Source organism: Oncorhynchus gorbuscha, linkage group LG02, assembly GCF_021184085.1.
Source record: "Oncorhynchus gorbuscha isolate QuinsamMale2020 ecotype Even-year linkage group LG02, OgorEven_v1.0, whole genome shotgun sequence".
NCBI classification, from domain to species: Eukaryota; Metazoa; Chordata; class Actinopteri; order Salmoniformes; family Salmonidae; genus Oncorhynchus; species Oncorhynchus gorbuscha.
The window spans coordinates 48,835,330-48,857,044 of NC_060174.1; the positions used below are offsets into that span (position 1 = coordinate 48,835,330).

Sequence of the window (21,715 nt, forward strand, 5' to 3'; positions counted from 1 at the left end):
GCTGTCTCCCTGGGACTCACTGCCTGGCAGTGACACCCACACAAAACACTTTACCAGCAGAGAGAAAACAAAGGCGTACGGCAGATGTCCTCTTTTATCGAAGTCTGAACTTCCGTTAACCAGTGTTTTTCACTTAGTCCACTGATAACTTAATTTTTTGAATAGTAGCCATAAAATCACAACGGCTCTCCCTTGTCAGTAGAACAACAAGGTGGACTTTGTTTTATTGAAGCTTGTTTATTGAAGCTATCTGCCACTGCTACAGTAATTCAATCGGATGGAGCGTTTCAGCACAGGACTGTGAGAAGCTGAAAGCCGAAGTCACACGGAGAGACGTCCGTCAGCGGCGTGATATTGACACGCAAGAGTAGCAAGTGTCAGTTCAAACGCTACGTAGCATATGCCAAATTAATTGTCATGAAAATCCATAATACATTGTTGTATTTGTTTTATATTTGCGATGTAGCCCGTTGGGAATTATTGTTGTGTGTTCCATTTGACTCACCTTAAATGTCCTACGGGACTAAACGTTTTGTTATGCTAGCATGGGGAGAGTTGTAGATAATAAAGCCGAGCAGTTTCTGAAAATGTTGGCTAGTCTCGTTCTTTTCGTATAACATGGCTTCTCTCTTGAAATCGGAGTTCCTCGGGTTTTCCAGTTGTAGCCTGCCTAAGGCTGATATGAAATCAACACAAGTGGGCTATTGTTATCAAATAGGTAGCAGGTAAATCCTAGCCTACAGCCCAATGAAACCTCTTTAGTACAACATATTCGGACAATTTATCAGCTCATTTTACCAACATTGCTCCGCATAGACTCGAGGAAAAGTCGACTTTCTTTCTAATTTGACTCGCTATGAGGAGGGCTGTTGCCGTGACCTTATTACCGCCACACCGGCAGTCATGACCGCAGTAAAATTCTACCTGACCTTGAGTCACGGTAATCTCCTGTTATGCACTCTGGACATGCATTAGTAGTACCAAACTTACTAACGATCATCAGGTGTCTAATGGCCTGGTACTCAGGGCTCTATTGTCCCTCTAACCACTCTGACTTTAAATGCAAATGCAATCAAAAATCACATCAAACACTTATCAGAAGAGTATCATGCTTTTATAGCTCAGTTAACTGTAATTGATCAATTTGAAAAACAAAGTTCAACAAACAGGTTAAAACTGAGTGGAAAACATGGTCATTGTGGATGTTGTTTCACGACGAAATGGACAGAGCTTTCTAAGGTGATGATTAATTCAAATTAAAAACATGCATACTCCCCACCCCCCCAACGAAAAACTGAATTAAAATAATGATTGTGCCGTTATACAATGCATAGCCTACCTCATATTACACATGGCCGAAAAACATTAAAACATATACACTGGTCAAATAAATAAAGGGAACACTAAAATAACACATCCAAGATCTGAATGAATTAAATATTCTTATTAAATACTTTTTTCTTTACATAGTTGAATGTGCTGACAACAAAATCACACAAAAATTATCAATGGAAATCAAATTTTATCAACCCATGCAGGTCTGGATTTGGAGTCACGCTCAAAATTAAAGTGGAATACCACACTACAGGTTGTTCCAACTTTGATGTAATGTCCTTAAAACAAGTCAAAATGAGGCTCAGTAGTGTGTGTGGCCTCCACGTGCCTGTATGACCTCCCTACAATGCCTGGGCATGCTCCTGATGAAGTTGCTGATGGTCACCTGAGGGATCTCCTCCTAGACCTGGACTAAAGCATCCGCCAACTCCTGGACAGTCTGTGGTGCAACGTGGCGTTGGTGGATGGAGCGAGACATGATGTCCCAGTTGTGCTCAATTGGATTCAGGTCTGGGGAACGGGCAGGCCCGTCCATAGCATCAATGCCTTCCTCTTGCAGGAACTGCTGACACACTCCAGCCACATGAGGTCTAGCATTGTCTTGCATTAGGAGGAACCCAGGGCCAAACGCACCAGCATATGGTCTCACAAGGGGTCTGAGGATCTCATCTCGGTACCTAATGGCAGTCAGGCTACCTCTGGCGAGCACATGGAGGGCTGTGCGGCCCCCCAAAGAAATGCCACCCCACACCATGACTGACCCACCGCCAAACCGGTCATGCTGGAGGATGTTGCAGGCAGCAGAACGTTCTCCACAGCGTCTCCAGACTCTGTCACATGTGCTCAGTGTGAACCTGCTTTCATCTGTGAAGAGCACAGGGCGCCAGTGGCAAATTTGCCAATCTTGGTGTTCTCTGGAAAATGCCAAATGTCCTGCACGGTGTTGGGCTGTAAGCACAACCCCCACCTGTGGACATCGGGCCCTCATACCACCCTCATGGAGTCTGTTTCTGACCGTTTGAGCAGACACATGCACATTTGTGGCCTGCTGGAGGTCATTTTGCAGGGCTCTGGCAGTGCTCCTCCTGCTCCTCCTTGCACAAAGGCGGAGGTAGCGGTCCTGCTGCTGGGTTGTTGCACTCCTACGGCCTCCTCCACGTCTCCTGATGTACTGGCCTGTCTCCCGGTAGCTCCTCCATGCTCTGGACACTACGCTGACAGACACAGCAAACCTTGCCACAGCTCGCATTGATATGCCATCCTGGATGAGCTGCACTACCTGAGCCACTTGTGTGGGTTGTAGACTCCGTATCATGCTAATAATAGAGTGAAAGCACCCCCAGCATTCAAAAGTGACCAAAACATCAGCCAGGAAGCATAGAACTGAGAAGCGGTCTGTGGTCACCACCTGCAGAACCACTCCTTTATTGGGGGTGTCTTGCTAATTGCCTATAATTTCCACCTGTTGTGAAATTTATTGTCAATCAGTGTTGCTTCCTAAGTGGACAGTTTGATTTCACAGAAGTGTGATTAACTTGGAGTAATATTGTGTTGTTTAAGTGTTCCCCTTATTTTTTTGAGCAGTGTGTATGTATATATATATACACAGTGCCTTGCGAAAGTATTCGGCCCGCTTGAACTTTGCGACCTTTTGCCACATTTCAGGCTTCAAACATAAAGATATAAAACTGTATTTTTTGTGAAGAATCAACAACAAGTGGGACACAAACATGAAGTGGAACGACATTTTTTAGATATTTCAAACTTTTTTAACAAATCAAAAACTGAAAAATTGGGCGTGCAAAATTATTCAGCCCCTTTACTTTCAGTGCAGCAAACTCTCTCCAGAAGTTCAGTGAGGATCTCTGAATGATCCAATGTTGACCTAAATGACTAATGATGATAAATACAATCCACCTGTGTGTAATCAAGTCTCCGTATAAATGCACCTGCACTGTGATAGTCTCAGAGGTCGGTTAAAAGCGCAGAGAGCATCATGAAGAACAAGGAACACACCAGGCAGCTCCGAGATACTGTTGTGAAGAAGTTTAAAGCCGGATTTGGATACAAAAAGATTTCCCAAGCTTTAAACATCCCAAGGAGCACTGTGCAAGCGATAATATTGAAATGGAAGGAGTATCAGACCACTGCAAATCTACCAAGACCTGGCCGTCCCTCTAAACTTTCAGCTCATACAAGGAGAAGACTGATCAGAGATGCAGCCAAGAGGCCCATGATCACTCTGGATGAACTGCAGAGATCTACAACTGAGGTGGGACACTCTGTCCATAGGACAACAATCAGTCGTATATTACACAAATCTGGCCTTTATGGAAGTGTAGCAAGAAGAAAGCCATTTCTTAAAGATATCCATAAAAAAGTGTCATTTAAAGTTTGCCACAAGCCACCTGGGAGACACACCAAACATGTGGAAGAAGGTGCTCTGGTCAGATGAAACCAAAATTGAACTGTTTGGCAACAATGCAAAATGTTATGTTTGGCGTAAAAGCAACACAGCTCATCACCCTGAACACACCATCCCCACTGTCAAACATGGTGGTGGCAGCATCATGGTTTGGGCCTGCTTTTCTTCAGCAGGGACAGGGAAGATGGTTCAAATTGATGGGAAGATGGATGGAGCCAAATACAGGACCATTCTGGAAGAAAACCTGATGGAGTCTGCAAAAGACCTGAGACTGGGACGGAGATTTGTCTTCCAACAAGACAATGATCCAAAACTTAAAGCAAAATCTACAATGGAATGGTTCAAAAATAAACATATCCAGGTGTTAGAATGGCCAAGTCAAAGTCCAGACCTGAATCCAATCGAGAATCTGTGGAAAGAACTGAAAACTGCTGTTCACAAATGCTCTCCATCCAACCTCACTGAGCTCGAGCTGTTTTGCAAGGAGGAATGGGAAAAAATGTCAGTCTCTCGATGTGCAAAACTGATAGAGACATACCCCAAGCGACTTACAGCTGTAATCGCAGCAAAAGGTGGCGCTACAAAGTATTAACTTAAGGGGGCTGCATAATTTTGCACGCCCAATTTTTCAGTTTTTGATTTGTTAAAAAAGTTTGAAATATCCAATAAATGTCGTTCCACTTCATGATTGTGTCCCACTTGTTGTTGATTCTTCACAAAAAAATACCGTTTTATATCTTTATGTTTGAAGCCTGAAATGTGGCAAAAGGTTGCAAAGTTCAAGGGGGCCGATATCTTTGGTACATAATTGGTCTCGACTAAATTAAACTCATTCAGATTTAGCCTACAATTAGTGTATTTGTATCTTGAATAGCCTAGTAATAGGGCATAATTAATAGGCTGACAAGTTACATTTTTGCTACAGAATATCTCACCACTGTGAGTTTCCATCTCCCCCACTCTCTCCTTCATTCCTTTCTCCAACAAGCAGAAAGAGGGCCTGTCAACAGTTTAATGAAATATGTTGTGAAAACATATTACTATCGACGTTCCCAAACAGATTTCACTTGGTTTCCCAAATTAAGCACTGGGTAGCTGCAGGAACAGCGTTGGAGAGCCTATGGCATACAGAGTTTGGGCGGAATAGCAGCTGGGAAGCCGACCCAACATGAGTGAAAAATGTACTGGCAGGAAACTACCCTCCATTTGCTATTCCAGTATTTGTATTTATTAGGGATGCCCATTTTTACATTTGGGATTCAAACACATTAACACAAAACCATACATCATATAACCACTACATATCTACAATACAACAATGTGCTAGCGCTTGTGTGTGTGTCTCTTCACAGTCTCTTTAAGGTGTATTTTTGCCTGTTTTAAAGTCTGATTCTACTGCTTGCATCAGTTACCTGATGTGGAATAGAGTTGCATGTAGGTATGGCTCTATGTAGTATTGTGCACCTCCCATAGTTTGTTCTGCACTTGCAGATTGTGAAGAGACCTCTGGTGGCATGTCTTGTGGGGTATTTATTTGATTTATTTAACTAGGCAAGTCAGTTAAGAACAAATTCCTATTTTCAATGACAGCCTAGGGGCAGAATGATAGATTTGTATCTTGTCAGCTTGGGGATTTGAACTTGCAACCTTCCGGTTACTAGTCCAACGCTCTTACCACTAGGCTACCCTGCCACCCTGAGTTTAAACAGACAGCTCGGTACCTTCAACATGACAACACCTCTTACAAAAAAAGTAGTGACAAAATCAATCTCTCTTCCACTTTGAGCCATGAGAGATTGACATGCATATAATTCATGTCAGCTCTCCATGTACATTTAAGGGCCAGCCGTACTGCCCTGTTCTGAGCCAATTGTAATTGTTCTAAGTCCCTCTTTGTGGCACCTGACCACACTACTGAACAGTAGTCTAGGTGTGACAAAACCAGGGCCTGCAGGACCTGCCTTGTTGATAGTGTTGTTAAGGCAGAGCAGCGCTTTATTATGGACAGACTTCTCCCCATCTTAGCTACTCTTGTATCAATATGTTTTGACCTTGACAGTTTACAATCCAGGTTTACTCCATGCAGTTTAGTCACCTCAACTTGCTCAATTTCCACAAGATTTAGTTGAGGTTTAGGATTTAGTGACTGATTTGTCCCAAAACCAATGCTTTTAGTTTTGGAAATATTTAGGACTAACTTATTCCTTGCCACCCATTCTTTGTCAAGTGTTGCAGTCATTTCAGTTGCTGTAGTAGCTGACGTGTACAGTGTTGAGTCATCTGCATACATAGACACTCTGGCTTTTCTTAAAGGGGCCTAAACAGCTGCCCTGGGGAATTCCTGATTCTACCTGGATTATGTTGGAGAGGTATCCATTGAAGAACATCCTCTGTGTTCTGTTAGACAAGTAACTCTTTATCCACAATATAGCGGGGGGTGTAAAGCCATAACACATACGTTTTTCCAGCAGCAGACTATGATCGATAATGTCAAAAGCCGCATGAAAGTCTAACGAACCCCCCCCACAATCTTTTTCATCAATTTATCTCCGCCAATCATCAGTCATTTGTGTAAGCGGTAAAATACCTTTGTATCTGGTCAAACACCATTATTTTCAGAAGTTTACTAAGGGTTGGTAAACGGCTGATTGATCGGCTATTTGAGCCAGTAAAGGGGAATGACTTTAGCTTCTCTCCAGGCCTGAGGGCACACACTTTCTAGTAGGCTTAAATTGAAGATATGGAAAATAGGAGTGACATTATCGTCCTCTATTATCCGCAGTAATTTTCCAGGTTGTCAAGACCCAAGTGGCTTGTCGTTGTTGATAGACAACAATAATTTGTTCACCTTTTCTACACTCACTTTACGGAATTCAAATGTATAATGCTTGTCTTTCATCATTTGGTCAGATATACTTGGATGTGTAGTGTCAGCATTTGTTTCTGGCATGCCATGCATAAGTTTGCTAATCTTGCCAATGAAAAAGTAATTAAAGTAGTTGGCAATATCAGTGAGTTTTGTGATGAATGAGCCATCTGATTCAATGAATGATGGAGCCCAGTTGACCTTTTTTCCCAAAATGTTAGTAAAAAGCTTTGGAGCACCTTAAATATCATTCTTTATATAATTTGTCTTTGTTTCATAGTAAAGTTTATTTGTCATGTTATGCCCCTTTTCCCACAGTTGTTATTATTACCTCTGAGGGTTTAGAGCTTGAGGTAGTCGCCTCATACAAGCACTTGGGAGTATAGCTAGACGGTGCACTGTCCTCCTCTCAGCACATATCAAAGCTGCAGGCTAAAGTTAAATCTCGACTTGGTTTCCTCTATCGTAATCGCTCCTCTTTCACCCCAGCTGCCAAACTAACCCTGATTCAGATGACCATCCTACCCATGCTAGATTACGGAGATTAGTAAGGGTGCTCTCGAGCAGCTAGATGTTCTTTACCAGTTGGCCATCAGATTTGCCACCAATGCTCCTTATAGGACACATCACTGCACTCTATACTCCCCTGTAAACTGGTCATCTCTGTATATCTGTCGCAAAACCCACTGGTTGATGCTTATTTATAAAACCCTCTTAGGCTTCACTCCCCCCGATCTGAGATACCTACTGCAGCCCTCATCCTCCACATACAACACCCATTCTGCCAGTCACTTTCTGTTAAAGGTCCCCAAAGCGCACACATCCCTGGGTCGCTCCTCTTTTCAGTTCGTTGCAGCTAGCGACTGGAACGAGCTGCAACAAACACTCAAACTGGACAGTTTTATCTCAATCTATTCATTCAAAGACTCAATCGTGGACACTCTTACTGACAGTTGTGGCTGCTTTGTGTGATGTATTGTTGTCTCTACCTTCTTGGCCTTTTGTGCTGTTACCATGTTGTGTTGCTACCATGTTATGTTGTGTTGCTACCATGCTGTGTTGTCATGTGTTGCTGCCCTGCTATGCTGTTGTCTTAGGTCTCTGTAGTGTTGTCTCTCTTGTCGTGATGTGTGTTTTGTCCTATTTTATTATTTTTTTTAAATCCCAGGACCCCGTCTCTGCCGGAGGCCTTTTGGTAGGCCATCATTGTAAATAAGAATTTGTTCTTAACTGTCTTGCCTGGTTTAATAAAATAAATAAATAATTCAAGTTGCAGTACGTTTGACAATCGGTAGGGCTGCCAGACTTATTTGCCATACCCTTTGCCTCATCCCTCTCAACCATACAATTTTTAAATTCCTCGTCGATCCAAGGGGATTTAACCGTTTTTAGTCATTTTCTTAATGGGTGCGCGCTTATTAGTAACTGGAATAAGCAATTTCACAAATGTGTCAAGTGCAGCATCTGGTTGCTCCTCACTACACGCCACAGACAAGCAAATATTCTTTACATCAACATAAGAATCACTACAAAATCTATTGTATGACCTCTTATACACTGTTAGGCCCAGCCTTTGGCACCTTGGTTTTCCTAGATGTGGCTACTATATTGTCATCACTACATCCTATTGATTTGGATGCTGCTTTAAAGTACATTTCAGCAGCATTAGTGAAGATGTGATCAATACATGTTGATTTTTTTTTAAATTCCTGTGCTATTTGTAATTACCCTGGTAGTTTGACTGACGACCTGAACTAGGTCACTGGACACTAGTTACAGGACACTGGTTACTGTTGGATTTTGTTGTTGTTGAGTGGGCAGCTTGATAAAAGCCAGTCAATATTTAAATCACACAGAAAATATACTTCTCTGTTGATATCACATACATTATCAAGCATTTCACACACATTATCTAGATACTGACTGTTAGCACTTGGCTGTCTTTAGCAGCTTCCCACAAGAATGGGCTTCAGTTGAGGCAGATGAACCTGTGCACAGGGATAACATGTCTTTTGTCTTGCCCCTGTTCTTGACAATTTGGTAATGGGCCATTCTAAATCGAAACTCATTTGACATATTAGTGAAGGAAGATAAGATCAAATGTAAGAATAGTCTGATGGGTGAAAATAGGATCACTTAATGAGGGAACAGCATTGTGCAGCCTGAGGTAAGGAACAGAGCGCAAGCTTTTTTTTGTGACTTTCTCTAATTTCTTCAGTAGCCTATTTTCGCATCAGGTAGCCCTTATTTATTTTGATTTCTAAGGTGTTGTATCATTCACAACTAAAGTTGCCAAGTAACTCTAAGTCTTGTGTATAGGACCTGTTTCAAATGATCACTTTTACGTTCAACATAGCCACTTCTTCATATTCGAGCACTCTCACTCCGGAATGGGAAAAATATCCTATTTTATTCAGCTAAGTTCAATTATATTCTTCTTACTATTAAAAGAATGGCATCCGAGTGGCGCAGTGGTCAAAGACACTACTTCTCAGAGCTTAGGGTGTCATTACAGACACCCTGGTTCGAATACAGGCTGTATCACAACCGGCCATGATTGGGAGTCCCATAGTGCGGTGCACAATTTGCCCAGCGTCGTTAGGGTTTGGCCCGGGGTAGGCCATCATTGTAAATAAGAATTTGTTCTTAACTTACTTGCCTAGTAAAATTAAATATATTGTTGCTAAATGAACAAGCCTATAGCATGGCGCATCGCCAGATAACATACAGTAGGCCAACTCATATTCTGTTCTTTTGAAATACATTATGAATATGAAGAAAATGTTTCTTTAGACCTACCTAAAATAAATAATGTATTTATTGTGATGGTGTATATTCAATAGATTTATTATAGTTTTTTAAAAATGTAGATGTTCCAAAGACACAAGCCACCGATATGTTAATTAATGGTAAATTACCGTAAAACCGGCAGACTTTTGCACGACAATAACCGTCTGAGAAAATGTCATGACAGCCACAGCCCTAGCTATGAGTCATGTTGGAAAATGCTTTTCTGGGGCGTGATGTTATATGGAGGACCTGGCAAGCCAGCCTATACCCTATAATGTAGACACTAACCAAAATAACTTCAAATGTAGAACTTCAAATTAAACCAAACAGTTTGCACCCATGACTACTGGTTTCAATCGAACGTTCAGCCAACTGACAAGCAAATACGTTATGAATCTATTGTTACAAATAAGCTTACAAGGTTACTAGCCACCTAGCCTGCTAATGTTAGCCCTACCAGCCTACTTCATGAGTCAGACAGTTGCTATCAATACCTAGCTTACAGCTACATTAAAGTAAACAAACGTTGTTGAAAAACACAACAACGATCAAACCAGTTATCAAAGTATGTTATATGCAGTTAATGTTATCTTAGCCAGCAAACGAGCATTAGCTATATATAGCTGGCTAGATAGCCTAGCCAGCTAACTCTACAACAGTGAAGAACAGCAAGCACAGGTAGTAACCCACATCGAAAACAGAACCCTCCAGCAGATTTTTTTTAAAGCAAAGAGAGCGGAGACTTACATATTGACGGCTGGGGCCCATCATTGTAAGGACTGTCGGCTGAGTTAGCTACCAAACAAAATGAGAGCCAGTGAGAGAGGCACCTCCGATGTGAGAAGCCTAGCTATTTTAGCCAGCTAATTAGCCTTTCCCAGCTAGCATATCACTGCAGAGGAAACTTCCTCCAGATATGAAATGTCAGACAAAAGCAGCGACTCCGAGCATAGCAGGAACTCTGTTTCCTCTGGGCCAGACTTTTTTTTGGAGAATCTGATGAAGACGAGGTGGTGGCAGAGCAGGCCATTTTCCCGTTTGGATTTGAGCACGAATCAAGGCACAGAGAGCGTGCTGGTGCTAAACTTGTAGTGCAGGATGCGGCTCCACTTGTGGGGAATGTTGATTGGTAATATGGCAAGCTAGTTTGCTACTGAGAATACACCCTATAATGTCACTTCCTTTGTAACTATGGCTGAATCACATAAAAATAACTTGTTGTCGGTGCTCATGCAATGGGTGTATTCCCATGGATTCTGTGTGATGTCAGGAATAATGGCAGACAATGTCCATGGTGACAGAAGGTTATACAGTGGGTTGTATAACGCAACATTCTGGCTTCCCCACAGTCTGCCTGGATGTCACTGTGCTGCTGACGGCCTACAATACCTACCGGCAGGACTACGCCCGTGAAGCAGACAGTCCATACTCAACACGAGTTAGTTCATCTATAAATAGAACCTTCACTCGTCGAATGCAATAATGAAATCAAAATGACGTTACACCACTCCCCTTACCAATAGTAGCACATTTCTTTCCCAGTCTTTTTAGAAAGTTCAGACACGTTTCCCGCAGGCAATTCATCAGCTGGAATTGGGGCTATCTAGCGTTTGGTGTCAATAGGATAAGAAATAGGTTCCCAAATGACGAGAGCATGCCCTACACAGGCCTCAAGTTACCATAAAAACAATTCAAACCCGTTTTGACCTTTTTTATTAAAAGTTGTAAAAATATGTCATGGGTCATTAAAAAAATGTATCTGTCATTCCAGAAAGGCAATTTTCTAGTTCTATGTTACTCAAGTATTGACAATCGTTTAGGCTTTGAATCATTATGATATAGCATATTACCAATATGATAAAACAATCCTGTCTCTTGATGGTGGTGACGCATCCCAGTCAGAACATCCCAGTCAGTTTAGTGTGTGTGTGTAAATATATATATATATATATATATATCACACACACACACATACACAGACACACGGCCAGTTGAAAAAAATACTTGGTTCTTTCAGCTAGCAGAAGGGAATTTGGCTGTATGAACGCAAAATAGACATACAGTTAGACAACACAGCCAAAAGAAATGTGACAAGTAGGCTTATTCAGACAAAAGTAGTATCACTTAACGCAAGACTACACACTATGTTGAGAGAGGAGGGGGCGGGACTCACTCCTTACATCTGTTGCCATGACTAGATCTCCACCCATTTCCTGGAGAGTTTCGACGGGTGCCACTGCTTGACATCCCATAACTTGAGGACTGCTGGCTCAAGGTGGTTTTGCTGGTGACAGAAGACTGTGCTGCGGTGAATGGTGGCCACTCCCATCATGCCGAGCATTCAGAGAACTTTGGTCGGCATACAACCTGACACCAAAATGGCAGCAGAAAGGAGCAGATTGCCTGCTGGCACCCTCCTGATCATAGGCTGGCTGAACTATTCACTCACATGGTTGCGCGACCTGCAGATCTGAGTGACGTTGAGAGCTGTTACTCTGGCTGATGATGTAGTCTCTGGACTCTCCGCACCACAAATCCGATTGTATTTTCCACCATAATTTGCAAATAAATTCATAAAAAATCCTACAATGTGATTTTCTGGATTTTTTCCCCCCTCATTTTGTCTGTCATAGTTGAAGTGTACCTATGATGGAAATTACAGGCCTCTCTCATCTTTTAAGTGGGAGAACTTGCACAATTGGTGGCTGACTAAATACTTTTTTGCCCCGCTGTATATATATGAAATGAGTAAAGCAGTATGTAAACATTATTAAAGTGACAAGTGTTCCATTATTAAAGTGACCAGTGAGTCCATGTACATCGGACAGCAGGGTGCAGGGTTGAGTAATGTGGTGGTAGCCGGCTAGTGACGGATATTTAACGGTCTGATAACCTTGAGATGGAAGCTATTTTTCAGTCTCTCGGCCCCAGCTTTGATGCACCTGTACTGACCTCGCCTTCTGGATGATAGCCTGGGTGAACAGGCCGTGGCTCGGATGGTTGTTCTCCTTAATGACCCATTTGGCCTTCCTGTGACATCAGGTGCTGTCGGTGTCCTGGAGGGCAGGCAGTGTGCCCCCGGTGATCGGTCGGTGCAGTTGCCGTACCAGGCAGTGATACAGCCCAGCAGGATGCTCTCAATTGTGCGTTTGTGAGGGTCTTAGGAGCCAAGCCAATTTTTTTTCAGCCTCCTGAGGTTTGAAGAAGCGCTGTTGCGCCACCTTCACCACACTCTGTGTGGGTGGACCATTTCAGATTGTCAGTGATGTGTATGCTGAGGAACTTGAATCTTTTCACCTTCTCCACTTTGGTCCCGTCAATGTGGATAGGTGATTGCTCCCTCTGCTGTTTCCTGAAGTCCACGATCATCTTCTTCATTTTGATGATATTGAGGGAGAGGTTATTTCCCTGGCACCACTTCGCAAGGGCCCTCACACACTCCCTGTAGGCTGTCTCGTCATTGTTGGTAATTAGGCCTACTACTGTTGTGTCATCTGTAAACTTGATGATTGAGTTGGAGACATGCATGGCCACGCAGTCATGGGTGAACAGGGAGTACAGGAGAGGGCTGAGTACGCACCCTTGTGGGGTCCCTGTGTTGCGGATCTGTGAAGTAGAGGTGTTGATTCCTACCTTCACCACCTGGGGGCGGCCCGTCAGGAAGTCCAGGACCCAGGGCCCCGAGCTTAGTGATGAGCTTGTAGGGTACTATGACTATAGCTCAGCATTCAACACCAATGAACAGCATTCTGATGTAGGTATTCCTCTTTTCCAGGTGGGATAGGGCCGTGTGCAGTGCGATGGCGATTGCGTCATCTGTGGCTCTATTGGGGCGGTATGCAAATTGAACTGGGTCAAGGGTGTCAGGTAAGGTAGAGGTGATCTGATCCTTAACTCGCCTCTAAAAGCACTTCATGATGACAGAAGTGAGTGCTACGGGACGATAGTCATTTAGATCAGGTACCTTTGCTTTCTTGGGTACAGGAACAATGCTGGAACCCAACAGACTTGGAAAATCTTCATCAGTTGACTGGAACACAAACATATGTTCCTTGTACGGACTGGCTGAAGCCTGACTCCTTGAGCATGAATAAAATGTCAGGCATTTTTATGGACGCTGTAGGGCAAACAAAGTTGACAATTCTAAATATGCACACCGCTACTCACCCAATGACCACGTCACCTTCCTCATCCTCCATGTCCTCTCTATTGCCATAGATGTTCTCCTACTCCAAACCCAGGTCCATCTCTTCATCTTATCCAATGAATGTGCATTGCACAAATTAGGACTGTGCCATAGTGTTGAATTGTTTTACATCCTAGACATATTTCAGTATGTGCGCACAAATGAAATCTTCTCAGGTTTTATGATTTATAAATTATTGGTATTGACAGCTTTTTCAAAATAACTGCCCGGACTTGAGGTGAGCAGTATACATGTGACATATGAGAAGACAAAGCAACAAAATATCCAATCCAAAGTAACTAGGGCAGAGATATAAGATGATGACTCACCAATGATTCTTGTATGTGGCATTAGAAATGACACCAGTGTTCCTTTATTACACAGTCCAGTTGGTCCCAATGCAGATGATGTGACTGGTACTTCAGACTGGGGAGATACAGAGACTGCACACGAAAGTGTAGAGAAGCCTCATCCATAATGACAAAGTGAAAACATGTTTTAGCAATCTTTGCTAGTCTTTCTGGGTAAATCTAAGACCTTTGCACACCTGGATTGTACAATATTTGCCAATGATTATTTGAAAAAAATGTCAAGGTTGGTTGTTGATCAAAGCTAGACAGACGTTTTCAAGTCTTGCCATAGATTTTCAAGCAGATTTATGTCAACTGTAGCTAGGCCACTCAGGAATATTTCAATGTATTCTTGTAAGCATCTCCAGTGTATATTGTGTTTTAGGTTTTTGTCCTGCTGAAAGGTGAATTTATCTCCCAGTGTCTGTTGGAAAGCAGACTGAACCAGGTTTTCCTGTAGGATTTTTCCTGTGCTTAGCTCTATTTAGTTTATTTTTACCCTAAAAACTCCCTGGTCCTTGCCGATGACAAGCATACCCACAACATGATGCAGCCTCTACCATGCTTAAAAAATATTAAGAGTGGTTCTCAGTGATGTTGTTTGAGTTGCCCCAAACATAACGCTTTGTATTCAGGCCACATTTTTTGCAGTTTTACTTTAGTGTCTTATTGCAAACTGTATGACGGTTTTGGAAATGTGTTTTTCTGTACAGACTTCCATCTTTTCACGTTGTCATTTGGGTTAGTATTGTGGAGTAATTACAATGTTGTTGAGCCATCCTCAGTTCTCACAGCCATTGAACTCTTAACTGTTTTAAAGTTGCCATTGGCCTCATGACGAATTCCATGAGCGGTTTCCTTCCTCTACAGCAACTGAGTTAGGAAGGACTCCTGTTTATTTAGTGACTAGGTGTATTCTTCTTTGTGAGGCATTGGAAAACCTCCCTGGTCTTTTGTGGTTGAATCTGTGTTTGAAATTCACTGCTCGACTGAGGGACCTTACAGATAGCTATGTGTGGGGCACAGAGATCAGGTACTCATTCAAAAATCATGTTAAACACTATTATTGCACACAGTCCATGCAACTTATGTGACTTGTGACTCCTGAGTTTATTTAAGCTTGCCATAACAAAGGAGTTGAATACTTGACTCAAGACATTTCAGCTTTTCATTTGAAATTAATTTGTAAAAATGTCAACTTAATTCCACTTTGATAATATGGGGTATTGTGTGTAGGCCAGTGACACAAAATCTATATTTAAATTCAGGCTGTAAAAAGAAGAAACACACACTGCTCTTGCTAGTATCACTGCTCTTTATAAGGCTTTTCGCATCTTTTTTTCACATCTTAATCAATTTTTACTATGCTTCTGCAACAAAGATGGCTCAGATGTGTGAGTGCTTTAAAAAAAATTCAGGCTGTAACACAACAAAATGTGGAAAATGTCAAGGGTTGTGAGTACTTTCTCAAGGCACTATATCAGCTTAATGCATAATGTACACTGAACAAAAATATAAATGAGAGAGATATAAATGCAACAATTTCAAAGATTTTATTGAGTTACAGTTCATATAAGGGAATCAGTCAATTAAAATAAATTCAGCTCCGGTGGGCATTCAGCATGCAAATTGCACGCTCCCTCAACTTGAGACATCTGTGGCATTATATTTTTGTTCAGTATTTATAAAGCCAAGCTATCATTTATCACAGCACACAGCATACAGGCAGTATTAAATAATATAGCTAGTATCTGTAATAATGTTATATTATCTAGACTCGCTAAAAGTGAAATAACTGACTTGCTTGCTACTTGACCTAGCTAGCCAGCCAACTTTTGGTGGACAATTTTGTTATACAATGCAATTGACATTAATCAACAGGACCAACGTCTAAAAAAAATACTGAACAGAGATATACATTTCAAAGAGTTTACTGAGTTACAGTTCATACAAGGATATCCGTCAATTGAAATAAATAAATTAGGCTGTAATCTATGGAGTTCATGTGACTGTGCAGGGGTGCAGCCATGGGTGGGCCTTGGAGGGTAAAGGATCAGCCAATCAGAATGAGTTTTTCCCCACAAAAGTGTTTTGACAGGCAGAAATACTACTCGGTTTCATCAGCTGTCCGTGTGGCTGGTCTCAGACTATACTGCAGGTGAAGAAGCCAGATGTGGAGGTCCTGAACTGGCGTGGTTCGTGGTCTGCGGTTGTGACGCCTGTTGGACGCACTGCTAAATTCTCTAAAATAACGTTGGAGGCGGCTTATAGTAGAGAAATGAACATTCAATTGTCTGGCAACAGCTCTGATGGACATTCCTGAAGTCAGCATGCCAATTGCACGCTTCCTCAATTTGAGGCATTTTGTTGTGTGACAAAACTGCACATCTTAAAGTGGTCTTTTATTGTCCCCAGCACAAGGTGCACTAGTAATGATCATGCTGTTTAATCAGCTTCTTGATATGCCACCCCATAGAAGGTGGATGGATTATCTTGGCAAAGAAGACATGGTCACTAACAGGGATGTAAACATATTTGTGCACAAAATTGAAGAGAAATAAGCTTTGTGCATATGGAACATTTTCTGGGAAAGTTTGAGAGGTGCCTGGCTCCTATGTTTCAATCCCAGCAATGTGTCGACATTCACCATTTGATAAGCTTGCTAGCTAGCAGAGAAAGAGGCTAAGTTAGCTTGTCAAAAACATTGCAGGCGGTGTAGTCTTACTTGTAACATTACTAGTATACAGGTAGCAACCTTATAATGAACGTTAGCTAGCTAGATATAACAGTCTCGAAATCTTTGCTAGATTATGTATAGATATAATTTATTACCACATTGAATTTACCCAGTGTATCTCCATCACTGCTGACACCTGCGATGTACCGGTAGGTCGATAGGAAACAGAGTTTGCAGGCTTCACAATCACGCTCGGCACAGCACCTGGGTTCAGTCGGAGACTCATTCAGAATCCTGCCTTCCACTGGTTATAGCCTTTGAAGTCCTCCGGGTTGAAATGAGCATCCCACACAGTAGACGTGCCCGCGGTTCCCTTACTCCAATCTGCCCTGCTTCAACTGTACAGCCCGGTTCCACTTCAAAGCTAGCTTCATGTTTTTGGGCCACAACTGAGTCGTAAGCCCATCCTCGTGAGTATTATCTCACCCAGCAACAGCACACCTCCTTGGGATATTTATCTTTTAAAAAGCTGATTGGTCTGAAATGAAAACTAACGCTAGCTACAGACGGCAGAAAACTACTACAAGGATCACCAGCTCGCTCAGCTACCAAACGCACAGGAGAAGAGCGGATGCAGCTCTTCACATGAATTTATGTTTTCTTCTTCATAGATGTACCAGTCAAACGTTTTGACACATCTACTCATCCCAGGATATTGCTTTATTTTTTACTGTTTTCTACATTGTAGAATAATAGTCAAGATATCAAAACTATGGAATAACACATGAATCATGTAGTAACCAAAAAAAGTGTTAATCAAATCAAAATATATTTGAGATTCTTCCAAGTAGCCCCCTTTTCCTTGACAGCTTTGCACACTCTTGGCATTCTCTCAACCAGCTTCATGGGGTAGTCACCTGGAATGCATTTCAATTAACAGGTGTGGAATTTCTTCTTAATGCGTTTGAGCCAATCAGTTATGTTGTTTCTGTCATGCAGGTGAAAGAGGACCCAAAAGCGACTTAACAGAAACAGAGTTTATTCAAGTCCAAACAGAAAACGACAAATCCTGAATCCTTAACAGGAAATGTCCAAACAGGGAATAACAGAAATCCTCTAGTCTGTAGAGGGGAATAACAGGAGAAGCGGCCACAGACTGCAGGTCGTTGGCGAGGCCGTAGCTGACAGAGACACCTGCTCACACGCAGCATCTGATGAAGGCAAAAACACGACAGGACAGGGCGATACACAATCACAGCACGGTGAATTCTAAACAAGGAACCGACAGGACAGGAACGGAACACAAAGGAAGAAATAGGGACTCTAATCAGGGGAAAGGATCGGGAACAGGTGTGGGAAGACTAAATGATGATTAGGGGAATAGAACAGCTGGGAGCAGGAACGGAACGATAGAGAGAAGAAGAGCGAGAGAGTGAGAGAGGGAGGGGGAGAGAGAGGGATAGAAAGAGGGAAAGAACCTAATAAGACCAGCAGAGGGAAACGAATAGAATGGGGAGCACAGGGACAAGACATGATAATAAATGACAAACATGACAGTACCCCCACTCACCGACGCCTCCTGGCGCACTGAGGAGGAATCCTCTGCAACGGAGGAAATCATCGATGAGTGAACGGTCCAGCACGTTTGTCTCCTCAGGACCGTAACCCTCCCAATCCACTAAGTATTGGTGACCCCGTCCCCGAGAACGCATGTCCATGATCTTATGTACCTTGTAAATAGGTGCGCTCACAAGGACGGGAGGGGGAGGGAAGACGAACGGGGTGCGAAGAAAGGGCTTAACACAGGAGACATGGAAGACAGGATGGACGCGAGAAGATGTCGCGGAAGAAGCAGTCGCACAGCGACAGGATTGACGACCTGGGAGACACGGAACGGACCAATGAACCTAGTCAACTTACGAGAAGCTGTCGTAAGAGGAAGGTTGCGAGTGGAAAGCCACACTCTCTGGCCGCAACAATACCTTGGACTCTTAATCCTGCGTTTATTGGCGGCTCTCACCGTCTGTGCCCTGTAACGGCAAAGTGCAGACCTCACCCTCCTCCAGGTGCGCTCACAACGTTGGACAAACGCTGAGCGGAGGGAACGCTGACTCGGCAAGCTGGGATGAGAACAGAGGAGGCTGGTAACCCAGACTACTCTGAAACGGAGATAGCCCGGTAGAGACGAAGGAGATAGCGTATTCTGCCCAGGGGAGCTGTTCTGCCCAAGACGAGGGTTTCTGAAAGAAAGGCTGCGTAGTATGCGACCAATCGTCTGATTGGCCCTCTCTGCTTGACCGTTAGACTGGGGATGAAACCCGGAAGAGAGACTGACGGACGCACCAATCAAACGACAGAACTCCCTCCAAAACTGTGAAATTGCGGGCCTCTGTCTGAAACGGCGTCTAACGGGAGGCCATGAATTCTGAATACATTCTCAATAATGATTTGTGCCGTCTCCTTAGCGGAAGGAAGTTTAGCGAGGGGAATGAAATGTGCCGCCTTAGAGAACCTATCGACAACCGTAAGAATCACAGTCTTCCCCGCAGACAAAGGCAGACCGGTAATGAAGTCTAAGGCGATGTGAGACCATGGTCGAGAAGGAATGGGGAGCGGTCTGAGACGACCGGCAGGAGGAGAGTTACCCGACTTAGTCTGCGCGCAGTCCGAACAAGCAGCCACGAAACGGCGCGTGTCACGCTCCTGAGTCGGCCACCAAAAGCGCTGGCGAATAGACGCAAGAGTGCCTCGAACACCGGGATGACCAGCTAACTTGGCAGAGTGAGCCCACTGAAGAACAGCCAGACGAGTGGAAACAGGAACGAAAAGGAGGTTACTAGGACAAGCGCGGGCGACGCAGTGTGCGTGAGTGCTTGCTTAACCTGTCTTTCAATTCCCCAGACTGTTAACCCGACAACACGCCCATAAGGAAGAATCCCTCGGGATCAGTAGAAGCCACAGAAGAACTAAACAGACGGGATAAGGCATCAGGCTTGGTGTTCTTGCTACCCGGACGGTAAGAAATCACAAACTCGAAACGAGCGAAAACAACGCCCAACGAGCTTGACGGGCATTAAGTCGTTTGGCAGAACGGATGTACTCAAGGTTCTTATGGTCTGTCCAAACGACAAAAGGAACGGTCGCCCCTCCAACCACTGTCGCCATTCGCCTAGGGCTAATTTGGCGAGCAGTTCACGGTTACCCACATCATAGTTGCGCTCAGATGGCGACAGGCGATGAGAAAAATAAGCGCAAGGATGAACCTTATCTTCAGACTGGAAGCGCTGGGAAGAATGGCTCCCACGCCTACCTCTGAAGCCTCGACAATGAATTGTCTAGTGACGTCAGAGTAACGAGGATAGGAGCGGACGTAAAACGTTCTTTTAGAAGATCAAAAGCTCCCTGGGCGGAACCGGACCACTTAAAACACGTCTTGACAGAAGTAAGAGCTGTGAGAGGGGCAGCAACTTGACCGAAATTACGAATGAAACGCCGATAGAAATTAGCGAAACCTAAAAGCGCTGCAACTCGACACGTGACCTTGGAACGGGCCAATCACTGACAGCTTGGACCTTAGCGGAATCCATCTGAATGCCTTCAGCGGAAATAACGGAACCGAGAAAAGTAACGGAGGAGACATGAAAAGAGCACTTCTCAGCCTTTACGGAGACAATTCTCTAAAAGGCGCTGTAGAACACGTTTGAACGTGCTGAACATGAATCTCGAGTGACGGAGAAAAAATCAGGATATCGTCAAGATAGACAAAAACAAAGATGTTCAGCATGTCTCTCAGAACATCATTAACTAATGCCTGAAAAACAGCTGGCGCATTGGCGAGACCGAACGGCAGAACCCGGTACTCAAAATGCCCTAACGGAGTGTTAAACGCCGTTTTCCACTCGTCCCCCTCCCTGATGCGCACGAGATGGTAAGCGTTACGAAGGTCCAACTTAGTAAAGCACCTGGCTCCCTGCAGAATCTCGAAGGCTGATGACATAAGGGAAGCGGATAACGATTCTTAACCGTTATGTCATTCAGCCCTCGATAATCCACGCAGGGGCGCAGAGTACCGTCCTTCTTCTTAACAAAAAGAACCCCGCCCCGGCCGGAGAGGAAGAAGGCACTATGGTACCGGCGTCAAGAGACACAGACAAATAATCCTCGAGAGCCTTACGTTCGGGAGCCGACAGAGAGTATAGTCTACCTCGAGGAGGAGTGGTCCCCGGAAGGAGATCAATACTACAATCATACGACCGGTGAGGAGGAAGGGAGTTGGCTCGGGACCGACTGAAGACCGTGCGCAGATCATGATATTCCTCCGGCACTCCTGTCAAATCGCCAGGTTCCTCCTGAGAAGTAGGGACAGAAGAAACGGGAGGGATGGCAGACATTAAACACTTCACATGACAAGAAACGTTCCAGGATAGGATAGAATTACTAGACCAATTAATAGAAGGATTATGACATACTAGCCAGGGATGACCCAAAACAACAGGTGTAAACGGTGAACGGAAAATCAAAAAAGAAATAGTCTCACTGTGGTTACCAGATACTGTGAGGGTTAAAGGTAGTGTCTCAAATCTGATACTGGGAAGATGACTACCATCTAAGGCGAACATGGGCGTAGGCTTCTCTAACTCTCTGAAAGGAATGTCATGTTTCCGAACCCATGCTTCGTCCATGAAACAACCCTCAGCCCCAGAGTCTATCAAGGCACTACATGTAGCACCCGAACCGGTCCAGCGTAGATGGACCGACAAAGTAGTACAGGATCTTGATGGAGAGACTTGAGTAGTTGCGCTCACCTGTAGCCCTCCGCTTACAGATGAGCTCTGGCTTTTACTGGACATGAATTAACAAAATGTCCAGCAACTCCGCAATAGAGGCACAGGCGGTTGGTGATCCTCCGTTCCCTCTCCTTAGTCGAGATGCGAATCCCTCCCAGCTGCATGGGCTCAGTCTCAAAGCCAGAGGAGGGAGATGGTTGCGATGCGGAGCAGGGAAACACCGTTGATGCGAGCTCTCTTCCACGAGCCCGGTGACGAAGATCTACCCGTCGTCTACGGATGGCGAGAGCAATCAAAGA

The 21,715-nt window shown here is 43.8% G+C and overlaps 1 protein-coding gene across 1 annotated transcript in view; it reads left to right on the top strand.

The window, feature by feature from the left end:
• Positions 1-21,715, top strand: part of LOC124003623 (metallophosphoesterase MPPED2-like) — a 48,940-nt gene that overhangs the window by 2,080 nt on the left and 25,145 nt on the right. The gene's annotated exons all lie outside the window — the stretch shown is intronic.